Genomic DNA, 14424 nt, shown 5'->3' with positions numbered 1-14424 from the left:
TGCTGAGTACAAGAGTCGGCAGGGTGCGGAGTACAAGAGTCGGCAGTGTGCGGAGTACAAGAGTCAGCAGGGTGCAGAGTACAAGAGTCACCAGGGTGCAGAGTACAAGAGTCGGCAGGGTGCGGAGTACAAGAGTGTCCAGGGTGCGGAGTACAAGAGTCGGCAGGGTGCGGAGTACAAGAGTGTCCAGGGTGCGGAGTACAAGGGTGTCCAGGGTGCGGAGTACAAGAGTCACCAGGGTGCAGAGTACAAAAGTCGCCAGGGTGCAGAGTACAAGAGTCGCCAGGGTGCAGAGTACAAGAGTCTCCAGGGTGCAGAGTACAAGAGTGTCCAGGGTGCGGAGTACAAGAGTCACCAGGGTGCTGAGTTCAGGAGTCGGCAGTGTGCGGAGTACAAGATTCCGCAGTGTGCTGAGTACAAGAGTCACCAGGGTGCGGAGTTAAAGAGTCAGCAGGGTGCGGAGTACAAGAGTCGGCAGAGTGCGGAGTACAAGAGTCGGCAGGGTGCGGAGTACAAGGTTCACCAGGGTGCAGAGTACAAGAGTCGCCATTGTGTGGAGTACAAGATTCACCAGGGTGCAGAGTACAAGAGTTGCCATTGTGTGGACTTCAAGAGTCACCAGGGTGCGGAGTACAAGAGTCGGTAGGGTGCAGAGTACAAGAGTCCCCAGGGTGCGGAGTACAAGGTTCACCAGGGTGCATAGTACAAGAGTCGCCAGGGTGCAGAGTACAAGAGTCACCAGGGTGCGGAGTACAAGAGTCGCCAGGGTGCAGAGTACAAGAGTCACTAGGGTGCAGAGTACAAGAGTCACCAGGGTGCTGAGTACAAGAGTCACCAGGGTGCTGAGTAGAAGAGTCGCCAGGGTGCAGAGTACAAGAGTCGCCAGGGTGCAGAGTACAAGAGTCACCAGGGTGCGGAGTACAAGAGTCACCAGGGTGCTGAGTACAAGAGACGCCAGGGTGCTAAGTACAAGAGACGCCAGGGTGCGGAGTACAAGAGTCGCCAGGGTGCTGAGTACAAGAGTCGCCAGGGTGCGGAGTACAAGTGTCACCAGGGTGCTGAGTACAAGAGGCTTCAGGGTGCGGGGTACAAGAGTCGCCAGGGTGCAGAGTACAAGAGTCGCCAGGGTGCGGAGTACAAGAGTCGCCAGGGTGCTGAGTATAAGAGTCGCCAGGATGCGGAGTACAAGAATTGGCAGGGTTCAGAGTATAAGAGTCGCCAGGGTGTGGAATACAAGAGTCCCCAGGGTGCGGAGAACAAGAGATGCCAGGGTGCGGAGTACACGAGTCACCAGTGTGCAGAGTACAAGAGTCGGCAAGGTGCGGAGTACAAGAGTCGGCAGTGTGCGGAGTACAAGAGTCAGCAGGGTGCAGAGTACAAGAGTCACCAGGGTGCAGAGTACAAGAGTCGGCAGGGTGCGGAGTACAAGAGTGTCCAGGGTGCGGAGTACAAGAGTCGGCAGGGTGCGGAGTACAAGAGTGTCCAGGGTGCGGAGTACAAGGGTGTCCAGGGTGCGGAGTACAAGAGTCACCAGGGTGCAGAGTACAAGAGTCGCCAGGGTGCAGAGTACAAGAGTCGCCAGGGTGCGGAGTACAAGAGTCACCAGGGTGCAGAGTACAAGAGTCGCCAGGGTGCAGAGTACAAGAGTCGCCAGGGTGCAGAGTACAAGAGTCAGCAGGGTGCAGAGTATAAGAGTGTCCAGGGTGCTGAGTACAAGAGTCAGCAGGGTGCAGAGTACAAGAGTCGGCAGGGTGCTGAGTACAAGAGTCGGCAGGGTGCGGAGTACAAGAGTCGCCAGGGTGCAGAGTACAAGAGTCGGCAGGGTTCAGAGTACAAGAGTGTCCAGGGTGCGGAGTACAAGAGTCGGCAGGGTGCAGATTACAAGAGTGTCCAGGGTGCGGAGTACAAGAGTCGCCAGGGTGCGGAGTACAAGAGTGTCCAGGGTGCGGAGTACAAGAGTCGGCAGGGTGCGGAGTACAAGAGTGTCCAGGGTGCGGAGTACCAGGGTGTCCAGGGTGCGGAGTACAAGAGTCACCAGGGTGCAGAGTACAAGAGTCGCCAGGGTGCGGAGTACAAGAGTCGCCAGGGTGCGGAGTACAAGAGTCACCAGGGTGCAGAGTACAAGAGTCGCCAGGGTGCAGAGTACAAGAGTCGCCAGGGTGCAGAGTACAAGAGTCAGCAGGGTGCAGAGTATAAGAGTGTCCAGGGTGCTGAGTACAAGAGTCAGCAGGGTGCAGAGTACAAGAGTCGGCAGGGTGCTGAGTACAAGAGTCGGCAGGGTGCGGAGTACAAGAGTCGCCAGGGTGCGGAGTACAAGAGTCGGCAGGGTGCAGAGTACAAGAGTCGCCAGGGTGCGGAGTACAAGAGTCACCAGGGTGCAGAGTACAAGAGTCGCCAGGGTGCAGAGTACAAGAGTCGCCAGGGTGCAGAGTACAAGAGTCAGCAGGGTGCAGAGTATAAGAGTGTCCAGGGTGCTGAGTACAAGAGTCAGCAGGGTGCAGAGTACAAGAGTCGGCAGGGTGCTGAGTACAAGAGTCGGCAGGGTGCGGAGTACAAGAGTCGCCAGGGTGCAGAGTACAAGAGTCGGCAGGGTTCAGAGTACAAGAGTGTCCAGGGTGCGGAGTACAAGAGTCGGCAGGGTGCAGATTACAAGAGTGTCCAGGGTGCGGAGTACAAGAGTCGCCAGGGTGCGGAGTACAAGAGTGTCCAGGGTGCGGAGTACAAGAGTCGGCAGGGTGCGGAGTACAAGAGTGTCCAGGGTGCGGAGTACAAGGGTGTCCAGGGTGCGGAGTACAAGAGTCACCAGGGTGCAGAGTACAAGAGTCGCCAGGGTGCAGAGTACAAGAGTCGCCAGGGTGCGGAGTACAAGAGTCACCAGGGTGCAGAGTACAAGAGTCGCCAGGGTGCAGAGTACAAGAGTCGCCAGGGTGCAGAGTACAAGAGTCAGCAGGGTGCAGAGTATAAGAGTGTCCAGGGTGCTGAGTACAAGAGTCAGCAGGGTGCAGAGTACAAGAGTCGGCAGGGTGCTGAGTACAAGAGTCGGCAGGGTGCGGAGTACAAGAGTCGCCAGGGTGCAGAGTACAAGAGTCGGCAGGGTTCAGAGTACAAGAGTGTCCAGGGTGCGGAGTACAAGAGTCGGCAGGGTGCAGATTACAAGAGTGTCCAGGGTGCGGAGTACAAGAGTCGCCAGGGTGCGGAGTACAAGAGTGTCCAGGGTGCGGAGTACAAGAGTGTCCAGGGTGCAGAGTACAAGAGTGTCCAGGGTGCAGAGGACAAGAGTCGGCAGGGTGCAGAGTACAAGAGTCGGCAGGGTGCGGAGCACAAGAGCCACCAGGGTGCTGAGTACAGGAGTCGGCAGGGTGCGGAGTACAAGAGTCGGCAGGGTGCTGAGTACAAGTGTCACCAGGGTGCAGAGTACAAGAGTCAGCAGGGTGCGGAGTACAAGAGTCGCCAGCGTGCGGTGTACAAGAGTCAGCAGGGTGCTGAGTACAAAAGTCGGCCGGGTGCAGAGTACAAGAGTCGGCAGGGTGCGGAGTACAAGAGTCACCAGGGTGCGGAGTACAAGAGTCGGCCGGGTGCAGAGTACAAGAGTCGGCAGGGTGCTGAGTACAAGAGTCGGCAGGGTGTGGAGTACAAGAGTCGGCAGGGTGCTGAGTACAAGAGTCGGCAGGGTGCGGAGTACAAGAGTCGCCAGCGTGCGGTGTACAAGAGTCAGCAGGGTGCTGAGTACAAAAGTCGGCCGGGTGCAGAGTACAAGAGTCGGCAGGGTGCGGAGTACAAGAGTCGCCAGGGTGTAGAGTACAAGAGTCACCAGGGTGCGGAGTACAAGAGTCGGCCGGGTGCAGAGTACAAGAGTCGGCAGGGTGCAGAGTACAAGAGTCGGCAGGATGCTGAGTACAAGTGTCGGCAGGGTTCTGCGTACAAGAGTCGCCAGGGTGCGGTGTACAAGAGTCAGCAGGGTGCAGAGTATAAGAGTCGGCAGGGTGCAGAGTACTAGAGTCGCCAGGGTGCGGAGTACAAGAGTGTCCAGGGTGCGGAGTACAAGAGTCGCCAGGGTGCTGAATACAAGAGTCGCCAGTGTGCTGAGAACATGTGTCGGCAGGGTGCGGAGTACAAGAGTCACCAGGGTGCGGAGCACAAGAGTGTCCAGGGTGCTGAGTACAGGAGTCGCCAGGGTGCGGAGTATAAGAGTCGCCAGGGTGCGGAGTACAAGAGTGTCCAGGGTGCTGAGTACAAGAGTCGCCAGGGTGCGGAGTATAAGAGTCGCCAGGGTGCGGAGTACAAGAGTGTCCAGGGTGCTGAGTACAAGAGTCGCCAGGGTGCAGAGTACAAGAGTGTCCAGGGTGCGGAGTACAAGAGTCGGCAGGGTGCGGAGTACAAGAGTCGCCAGGGTGCAGAGTACAAGAGTCGCCAGGGTGCGGAGTACAAGAGTCGCCAGGGTGCAGAGTATAAGAGTCGCCAGGATGCGGAGTACAAGAATCGGCAGGGATCAGAGTATAAGAGTCGCCAGGGTGTGGAATACAAGAGTCCCCAGGGTGCGGAGAACAAGAGATGCCAGGGTGCGGAGTACACGAGTCACCAGTGTGCTGAGTACAAGAGTCGGCAGGGTGCGGAGTACAAGAGTCGGCAGTGTGCGGAGTACAAGAGTCGGCAGGGTGCGGAGTACAAGAGTGTCCAGGGTGCGGAGTACAAGAGTCGGCAGGGTGCGGAGTACAAGAGTGTCCAGGGTGCGGAGTACAAGGGTGTCCAGGGTGCGGAGTACAAGAGTCACCAGGGTGCAGAGTACAAAAGTCGCCAGGGTGCAGAGTACAAGAGTCGCCAGGGTGCAGAGTACAAGAGTCTCCAGGGTGCAGAGTACAAGAGTGTCCAGGGTGCGGAGTACAAGAGTCACCAGGGTGCTGAGTTCAGGAGTCGGCAGTGTGCGGAGTACAAGATTCCGCAGTGTGCTGAGTACAAGAGTCACCAGGGTGCGGAGTTAAAGAGTCAGCAGGGTGCGGAGTACAAGAGTCGGAAGAGTGCGGAGTACAAGAGTCGGCAGGGTGCGGAGTACAAGGTTCACCAGGGTGCAGAGTACAAGAGTCGCCATTGTGTGGAGTACAAGATTCACCAGGGTGCAGAGTACAAGAGTCGCCATTGTGTGGACTTCAAGAGTCACCAGGGTGCGGAGTACAAGAGTCGGTAGGGTGCAGAGTACAAGAGTCCCCAGGGTGCGGAGTACAAGGTTCACCAGGGTGCATAGTACAAGAGTCGCCAGGGTGCAGAGTACAAGAGTCACCAGCGTGCGGAGTACAAGAGTCGCCAGGGTGCAGAGTACAAGAGTCACTAGGGTGCAGAGTACAAGAGTCACCAGGGTGCTGAGTACAAGAGTCACCAGGGTGCTGAGTAGAAGAGTCGCCAGGGTGCAGAGTACAAGAGTCGCCAGGGTGCAGAGTACAAGAGTCACCAGGGTGCGGAGTACAAGAGTCACCAGGGTGCTGAGTACAAGAGACGCCAGGGTGCTAAGTACAAGAGACGCCAGGGTGCGGAGTACAAGAGTCGCCAGGGTGCTGAGTACAAGAGTCGCCAGGGTGCGGAGTAGAAGAGTCACCAGGGTGCGGAGAACAAGAGTCGGCAGGGTGCTGAGTACAAGAGTCGCCAGGGTGCGGAGTACAAGTGTCACCAGGGTGCTGAGTACAAGAGGCTTCAGGGTGCGGGGTACAAGAGTCGCCAGGGTGCAGAGTACAAGAGTCGCCAGGGTGCGGAGTACAAGAGTCGCCAGGGTGCTGAGTATAAGAGTCGCCAGGATGCGGAGTACAAGAATCGGCAGGGTTCAGAGTATAAGAGTCGCCAGGGTGTGGAATACAAGAGTCCCCAGGGTGCGGAGAACAAGAGATGCCAGGGTGCGGAGTACACGAGTCACCAGTGTGCAGAGTACAAGAGTCGGCAAGGTGCGGAGTACAAGAGTCGGCAGTGTGCGGAGTACAAGAGTCAGCAGGGTGCAGAGTACAAGAGTCACCAGGGTGCAGAGTACAAGAGTCGGCAGGGTGCGGAGTACAAGAGTGTCCAGTGTGCGGAGTACAAGAGTCGGCAGGGTGCGGAGTACAAGAGTGTCCAGGGTGCGGAATACAAGGGTGTCCAGGGTGCGGAGTACAAGAGTCACCAGGGTGCAGAGTACAAGAGTCGCCAGGGTGCAGAGTACAAGAGTCGCCAGGGTGCGGAGTACAAGAGTCACCAGGGTGCAGAGTACAAGAGTCGCCAGGGTGCAGAGTACAAGAGTCGCCAGGGTGCAGAGTACAAGAGTCAGCAGGGTGCAGAGTATAAGAGTGTCCAGGGTGCTGAGTACAAGAGTCGGCAGGGTGCGGAGTACAAGAGTCGCCAGGGTGCAGAGTACAAGAGTCAGCAGGGTGCAGAGTACAAGAGTCGGCAGGGTGCTGAGTTCAAGAGTCGGCAGGGTGCGGAGTACAAGAGTCGCCAGGGTGCAGAGTACAAGAGTCGGCAGGGTTCAGAGTACAAGAGTGTCCAGGGTGCGGAGTACAAGAGTCGGCAGGGTGCAGATTACAAGAGTGTCCAGGGTGCGGAGTACAAGAGTCGCCAGGGTGCGGAGTACAAGAGTGTCCAGGGTGCGGAGTACAAGAGTGTCCAGGGTGCAGAGTACAAGAGTGTCCAGGGTGCAGAGTACAAGAGTCGGCAGGGTGCAGAGTACAAGAGTCGGCAGGGTGCGGAGCACAAGAGCCACCAGGGTGCTGAGTACAGGAGTCGGCAGGGTGCGGAGTACAAGAGTCGGCAGGGTGCTGAGTACAAGTGTCACCAGGGTGCAGAGTACAAGAGTCAGCAGGGTGCGGAGTACAAGAGTCGCCAGCGTGCGGTGTACAAGAGTCAGCAGGGTGCTGAGTACAAAAGTCGGCCGGGTGCAGAGTACAAGAGTCGGCAGGGTGCGGAGTACAAGAGTCACCAGGGTGCGGAGTACAAGAGTCGGCCGGGTGCAGAGTACAAGAGTCGGCAGGGTGCTGAGTACAAGAGTCGGCAGGGTGCGGAGTACAAGAGTCGGCAGGGTGCTGAGTACAAGAGTCGGCAGGGTGCGGAGTACAAGAGTCGCCAGCGTGCGGTGTACAAGAGTCAGCAGGGTGCTGAGTACAAAAGTCGGCCGGGTGCAGAGTACAAGAGTCGGCAGGGTGCGGAGTACAAGAGTCGCCAGGGTGTAGAGTACAAGAGTCACCAGGGTGCGGAGTACAAGAGTCGGCCGGGTGCAGAGTACAAGAGTCGGCAGGGTGCAGAGTACAAGAGTGTCCAGGGTGCGGTGTATAAGAGTGTCCAGGGTGCGGAGTACAAGAGTGTCCAGGGTGAAGAGTACAAGAGTCGGCAGGGTGCGGAGTACAAGAGTCGGCAGGGTGCGGAGTACAAGAGTAACCAGGGTGCGGAGTACAAGAGTCGGCAGGGTGCTGAGTACAAGAGTAACCAGGGTGCAGAGTACAAGAGTAACCAGGGTGCTGAGTACAAGAGTCGCCAGGGTGCGGAGTACAAGTGTCACCAGGGTGCTGAGTACAAGAGTCGGCAGGGTGCGGAGTACAAGAGTCACCAGGGTGCTGAGTACAAGAGTCACCAGGGTGCGGAGTACAAGAGTCACCAGGGTGCTGAGTACAAAAGTCGGCAGGGTGCGGAGTACAAGAGTCACCAGGGTGCGGAGTACAAGAGTCACCAGGGTGCTGAGTACAAAAGTCGGCAGGGTGCGGTGTACAAGAGTCGGCAGGGTGCGGAGTACAAGAGTCGGCAGGGTGCGGAGTACAAGAGTCGGCAGGATGCGGAGTACAAGAGTCGGCAGGGTGCGGAGCACAAGAGTCAGCAGGGTGCGGAGTACAAGAGTCGGCAGGGTGCTGAGTACAAAAGTCGGCAGGGTGCGGAGTACAAGAGTCGGCAGGGTGCGGAGCACAAGAGTCAGCAGGGTGCGGAGTACAAGTGTCACCAGCGTGCAGAGTACAAGAGTCGGCAGGGTGCGGAGTACAAGAGTCACCAGGGTGCAGAGTACAAGAGTCGGCAGGGTGCGGAGTACAAGTGTCACCAGGGTGCAGAGTACAAGAGTCGGCAGGGTGCGGAGTACAAGAGTCGGCAGGGTGCGGAGTACAAGAGCCACCAGGGTGCGGAGTACAAGAGTTGGCAGGGTTCTGCGTACAAGAGTCGGCAGGGTGCGGAGTACAAGAGCCACCAGGGTGCGGAGTACAAGAGTCGGCAGGGTGCGGAGTACAAGAGTCGGCAGGGTGCGGAGTACAAGAGCCACCAGGGTGCGGAGTACAAGAGTCACCAGGGTGCGGAGTCCAAGAGGTCGGCAGGGTGCGGGAGTACAAGAGTCCACCAGGGTGCGGAGTACAAGTGTGTCCAGGGGTGCTGAGTACAAGAGTGTCCAGGGTGCAGAGTACATTAGTGTCCAGCGTGCGGAGTACAAGAGTCGGCAGGGTGCGGAGTACAAGAGTGTCCAGGGTGCGGAGTACAAGTGTGGTCCAGGGTGCAGAGTACATTAGTGTCCAGGGTGCGGAGAACAAGAGATGCCAGGGTGCGGAGTACAAGAGTCCGCCAGGGTGCGGAGTACAAGAGTGTCCAGGGTGCGGAGAACAAGAGATGCCAGGGTGGCGGAGTACACGAGTCGCCAGGGTTGCGGAGTACAAGAGTGTCCAGGGTGCGGAGTAACAAGTGTGTCCCAGGGTGCGGAGTACAAGAGTGTCCAGGGTGCGGAGTACAAGAGTCGCCAGGGTGCTGAGTACAAGAGTAACCAGGGGTGCGGAGTACAAGAGTCACCAGGGTGCTGAGTACAAGAGTCGCCAGGGTGCTGAGTACAAGAGTCACCAGGGTGCGGAGTACAAGAGTCGGCAGGGTTGCGGAGTACAAGAGTCGGGCAGGGTGCTGAGTACAAGAGTCACCAGGGTGCGGAGTACAAGAGTGTCCAGTGTGCGGAGTACAAGAGTCGCCAGGGGTGCAGAGTACAAGAGTCGCCAGGGTGCGGAGTACAAGAGTCAGCAGGGTGCGGAGTACAAGAGAGTCCAGGGTGCGGAGTACAAGAGTGTCCAGGGTGCGGAGTACAAGAGTCGGCAGGGGTGCGGAGTACAAGAGTGTCCAGGGTGCGGAGTACAAGAGTCGCCAGGGTGCGGAGTACAAGAGTGTCCAGGGTGCGGAGTACAAGAGGTCACCAGGGGTGCGGGAGTACAAGAGAGTCCCAGGGTGCGGAGTACAAGAGTCCGGCAGTGTGCGGAGTACAAGAGTGTCCCAGGGTGCGGAGTACAAAGAGTCGGCAGGGGTGCGGAGTACAAGAGTGTCCAGGGTGCGGAGTACAAGAGTCACCAGGGTGCGGAGTACAAGAGAGTCCAGGGTGCGGAGTACAAGAGTCGGCAGTGTGCGGAGTACAAGAGTGTCCATGGTGCGGAGTACAAGAGTCGGCAGGGTGCGGAGTACAAGAGTGTCCCAGGGTGCGGAGTACAAGAGTGTCCAGGGTGAAGAGTACAAGAGTCGGCAGGGTGCGGAGTACAAGAGTCGGCAGGGTGCGGAGTACAAGAGTAAACCAGGGTGCGGGAGTACAAGAGTCGGGCAGGGTGCTGAGTACAAGAGTAACCAGGGTGCAGAGTACAAGAGTAAACCAGGGTGCTGAGTACAAGAGTCGCCAGGGTGCGGGAGTACAAGAGTCACCAGGGTGCTGAGTACAAGAGTCACCAGGGTGCTGAGTACAAGAGGTCGCCAGGGTGCGGAGTACAAGAGTGTCCAGGGTGCGGAGTACAAGAGTGTCCAGGGTGCGGAGTACAAGAGTCGGCAGGGTGCGGAGTACAAGAGTCACCAGGGTGCGGAGTACAAGAGTCACCAGGGTGCTGAGTACAAAAGTCGGCAGGGTGCGGAGTACAAGAGTCACCAGGGTGCTGAGTACAAGAGTCACCAGGGTGCGGAGTACAAGAGTCACCAGGGTGCTGAGTACAAAAGTCGGCAGGGTGCGGTGTACAAGAGTCGGCAGGGTGCGGAGTACAAGAGTCGGCAGGGTGCGGAGTACAAGAGTCGGCAGGGTGCGGAGTACAAGAGTCGGCAGGGTGCGGAGCACAAGAGTCAGCAGGGTGCGGAGTACAAGAGTCGGCAGGGTGCTGAGTACAAAAGTCGGCAGGGTGCGGAGTACAAGAGTCGGCAGGGTGCGGAGCACAAGAGTCAGCAGGGTGCGGAGTACAAGTGTCACCAGCGTGCAGAGTACAAGAGTCGGCAGGGTGCGGAGTACAAGAGTCACCAGGGTGCAGAGTACAAGAGTCGGCAGGGTGCGGAGTACAAGTGTCACCAGGGTGCAGAGTACAAGAGTTGGCAGGGTGCGGAGTACAAGAGTCGGCATGGTGCGGAGTACAAGAGCCACCAGGGTGCGGAGTACAAGAGTTGGCAGGGTTCTGCGTACAAGAGTCGGCAGGGTGCGGAGTACAAGAGCCACCAGGGTGCGGAGTACAAGAGTCGGCAGGGTGCGGAGTACAAGAGTCGGCAGGGTGCGGAGTACAAGAGCCACCAGGGTGCGGAGTACAAGAGTCACCAGGGTGCGGAGTCCAAGAGTCGGCAGGGTGCGGAGTACAAGAGTCAACAGGGTGCGGAGTACAAGTGTGTCCAGGGTGCTGAGTACAAGAGTGTCCAGGGTGCAGAGTACTTTAGTGTCCAGGGTGCGGAGTACAAGAGTCGGCAGGGTGCGGAGTACAAGAGTGTCCAGGGTGCGGAGTACAAGTGTGTCCAGGGTGCAGAGTACATTTGTGTCCAGGGTGCGGAGAACAAGAGATGCCAGGGTGCGGAGTACAAGAGTCGCCAGGGTGCGGAGTACAAGAGTGTCCAGGGTGCGGAGAACAAGAGATGCCAGGGTGCGGAGTACACGAGTCGCCAGGGTGCGGAGTACAAGAGTGTCCAGGGTGCGGAGTACAAGTGTGTCCAGGGTGCGGAGTACAAGAGTGTCCAGGGTGCGGAGTACAAGAGTCGCCAGGGTGCTGAGTACAAGAGTAACCAGGGTGCGGAGTACAAGAGTCACCAGGGTGCTGAGTACAAGAGTCGCCAGGGTGCTGAGTACAAGAGTCACCAGGGTGCGGAGTACAAGAGTCGGCAGGGTGCGGAGTCCAAGAGTCGGCAGGGTGCTGAGTACAAGAGTCACCAGGGTGCGGAGTACAAGAGTGTCCAGTGTGCGGAGTACAAGAGTCGCCAGGGTGCAGAGTACAAGAGTCGCCAGGGTGCGGAGTACAAGAGTCAGCAGGGTGCGGAGTACAAGAGAGTCCAGGGTGCGGAGTACAAGAGTCGGCAGGGTGCGGAGTACAAGAGTGTCCAGGGTGCGGAGTACAAGAGTCGCCAGGGTGCGGAGTACAAGAGTGTCCAGGGTGCGGAGTACAAGAGTCACCAGGGTGCGGAGTACAAGAGAGTCCAGGGTGCGGAGTACAAGAGTCGGCAGTGTGCGGAGTACAAGAGTGTCCAGGGTGCGGAGTACAAGAGTCGGCAGGGTGCGGAGTACAAGAGAGTCCAGGGTGCGGAGTACAAGAGTCGGCAGTGTGCGGAGTACAAGAGTGTCCATGGTGCGGAGTACAAGAGTCGGCAGGGTGCGGAGTACAAGAGTGTCCAGGGTGCGGAGTACAAGAGTGTCCAGGGTGAAGAGTACAAGAGTCGGCAGGGTGCGGAGTACAAGAGTCGGCAGGGTGCGGAGTACAAGAGTAACCAGGGTGCGGAGTACAAGAGTCGGCAGGGTGCTGAGTACAAGAGTAACCAGGGTGCAGAGTACAAGAGTAACCAGGGTGCTGAGTACAAGAGTCGCCAGGGTGCGGAGTACAAGAGTCACCAGGGTGCTGAGTACAAGAGTCACCAGGGTGCTGAGTACAAGAGTCGCCAGGGTGCGGAGTACAAGAGTCACCAGGGTGCTGAGTACAAGAGTCGGCAGGGTGCGGAGTACAAGAGTCGGCAGGATGCGGAGCACAAGAGTCAGCAGGGTGCGGAGTACAAGAGTCGGCAGGGTGCTGAGTACAAAAGTCGGCAGGGTGCGGAGTACAAGAGTCGGCAGGGTGCTGAGTACAAAAGTCGGCAGGGTGCGGAGTACAAGAGTCGGCAGGGTGCGGAGCACAAGAGTCAGCAGGGTGCGGAGTACAAGTGTCACCAGCGTGCAGAGTACAAGAGTCGGCAGGGTGCGGAGTACAAGAGTCACCAGGGTGCAGAGTACAAGAGTCGGCAGGGTGCGGAGTACAAGTGTCACCAGGGTGCAGAGTACACGAGTCGGCAGGGTGCGGAGTACAAGAGTCGGCAGGGTGCGGAGTACAAGAGCCACCAGGGTGCGGAGTACAAGAGTTGGCAGGGTTCTGCGTACAAGAGTCGGCAGGGTGCGGAGTACAAGAGCCACCAGGGTGCGGAGTACAAGAGTCGGCAGGGTGCGGAGTACAAGAGTCGGCAGGGTGCGGAGTACAAGAGCCACCAGGGTGCGGAGTACAAGAGTCACCAGGGTGCGGAGTCCAAGAGTCGGCAGGGTGCGGAGTACAAGAGTCACCAGGGTGCGGAGTACAAGTGTGTCCAGGGTGCTGAGTACAAGAGTGTCCAGGGTGCAGAGTACATTAGTGTCCAGGGTGCGTAGTACAAGAGTCGGCAGGGTGCGGAGTACAAGAGTGTCCAGGGTGCGGAGTACAAGTGTGTCCAGGGTGCAGAGTACATTAGTGTCCAGGGTGCGGAGAACAAGAGATGCCAGGGTGCGGAGTACAAGAGTCGCCAGGGTGCGGAGTACAAGAGTGTCCAGGGTGCGGAGAACAAGAGATGCCAGGGTGCAGAGTACACGAGTCGCCAGGGTGCGGAGTACAAGAGTGTCCAGGGTGCGGAGTACAAGTGTGTCCAGGGTGCGGAGTACAAGAGTGTCCAGGGTGCGGAGTACAAGAGACGCCAGGGTGCTGAGTACAAGAGTAACCAGGGTGCGGAGTACAAGAGTCACCAGGGTGCTGAGTACAAGAGTCGCCAGGGTGCTGAGTACAAGAGTCACCAGGGTGCGGAGTACAAGAGTCGGCAGGGTGCGGAGTACAAGAGTCGGCAGGGTGCTGAGTACAAGAGTCACCAGGGTGCGGAGTACAAGAGTGTCCAGTGTGCGGAGTACAAGAGTCGCCAGGGTGCAGAGTACAAGAGTCGCCAGGGTGCGGAGTACAAGAGTCAGCAGGGTGCAGAGTACAAGAGAGTCCAGGGTGCGGAGTACAAGAGTGTCCAGGGTGCGGAGTACAAGAGTCGGCAGGGTGCGGAGTACAAGAGTGTCCAGGGTGCGGAGTACAAGAGTCGCCAGGGTGCGGAGTACAAGAGTGTCCAGGGTGCGGAGTACAAGAGTCACCAGGGTGCGGAGTACAAGAGAGTCCAGGGTGCGGAGTACAAGAGTCGGCAGTGTGCGGAGTACAAGAGTGTCCAGGGTGCGGAGTACAAGAGTCGGCAGGGTGCGGAGTACAAGAGTGTCCAGGGTGCGGAGTACAAGAGTCACCAGGGAGCGGAGTACAAGAGAGTCCAGGGTGCGGAGTACAAGAGTCGGCAGTGTGCGGAGTACAAGAGTGTCCAGGGTGCGGAGTACAAGAGTCGGCAGGGTGCGGAGTACAAGAGTGTCCAGGGTGCGGAGTACAAGAGCCACCAGGGTGCGGAGTACAAGAGTCACCAGGGTGCGGAGTCCAAGAGTCGGAAGGGTGCGGAGTACAAGAGTCACCAGGGTGCGGAGTACAAGTGTGTCCAGGGTGCTGAGTACAAGAGTGTCCAGGGTGCAGAGTACATTAGTGTCCAGGGTGCGGAGTACAAGAGTCGGCAGGGTGCGGAGTACAAGAGTGTCCAGGGTGCGGAGTACAAGTGTGTCCAGGGTGCAGAGTACATTAGTGTCCAGGGTGCGGAGAACAAGAGATGCCAGGGTGCGGAGTACAAGAGTCGCCAGGGTGCGGAGTACAAGAGTGTCCAGGGTGCGGAGAACAAGAGATGCCAGGGTGCAGAGTACACGAGTCGCCAGGGTGCGGAGTACAAGAGTGTCCAGGGTGCGGAGTACAAGTGTGTCCAGGGTGCGGAGTACAAGAGTGTCCAGGGTGCGGAGTACAAGAGACGCCAGGGTGCTGAGTACAAGAGTAACCAGGGTGCGGAGTACAAGAGTCACCAGGGTGCTGAGTACAAGAGTCGCCAGGGTGCTGAGTACAAGAGTCACCAGGGTGCGGAGTACAAGAGTCGGCAGGGTGCGGAGTACAAGAGTCGGCAGGGTGCTGAGTACAAGAGTCACCAGGGTGCGGAGTACAAGAGTGTCCAGTGTGCGGAGTACAAGAGTCGCCAGGGTGCAGAGTACAAGAGTCGCCAGGGTGCGGAGTACAAGAGTCAGCAGGGTGCGGAGTACAAGAGAGTCCAGGGTGCGGAGTACAAGAGTGTCCAGGGTGCGGAGTACAAGAGTCGGCAGGGTGCGGAGTACAAGAGTGTCCAGGGTGCGGAGTACAAGAGTCG

Source organism: Hypanus sabinus, chromosome 21, assembly GCF_030144855.1.
Source record: "Hypanus sabinus isolate sHypSab1 chromosome 21, sHypSab1.hap1, whole genome shotgun sequence".
NCBI lineage: Eukaryota > Metazoa > Chordata > Chondrichthyes > Myliobatiformes > Dasyatidae > Hypanus > Hypanus sabinus.
The sequence above is the reverse complement of the archived record's forward strand: the minus strand, read 5'-3'. Positions refer to the sequence as shown.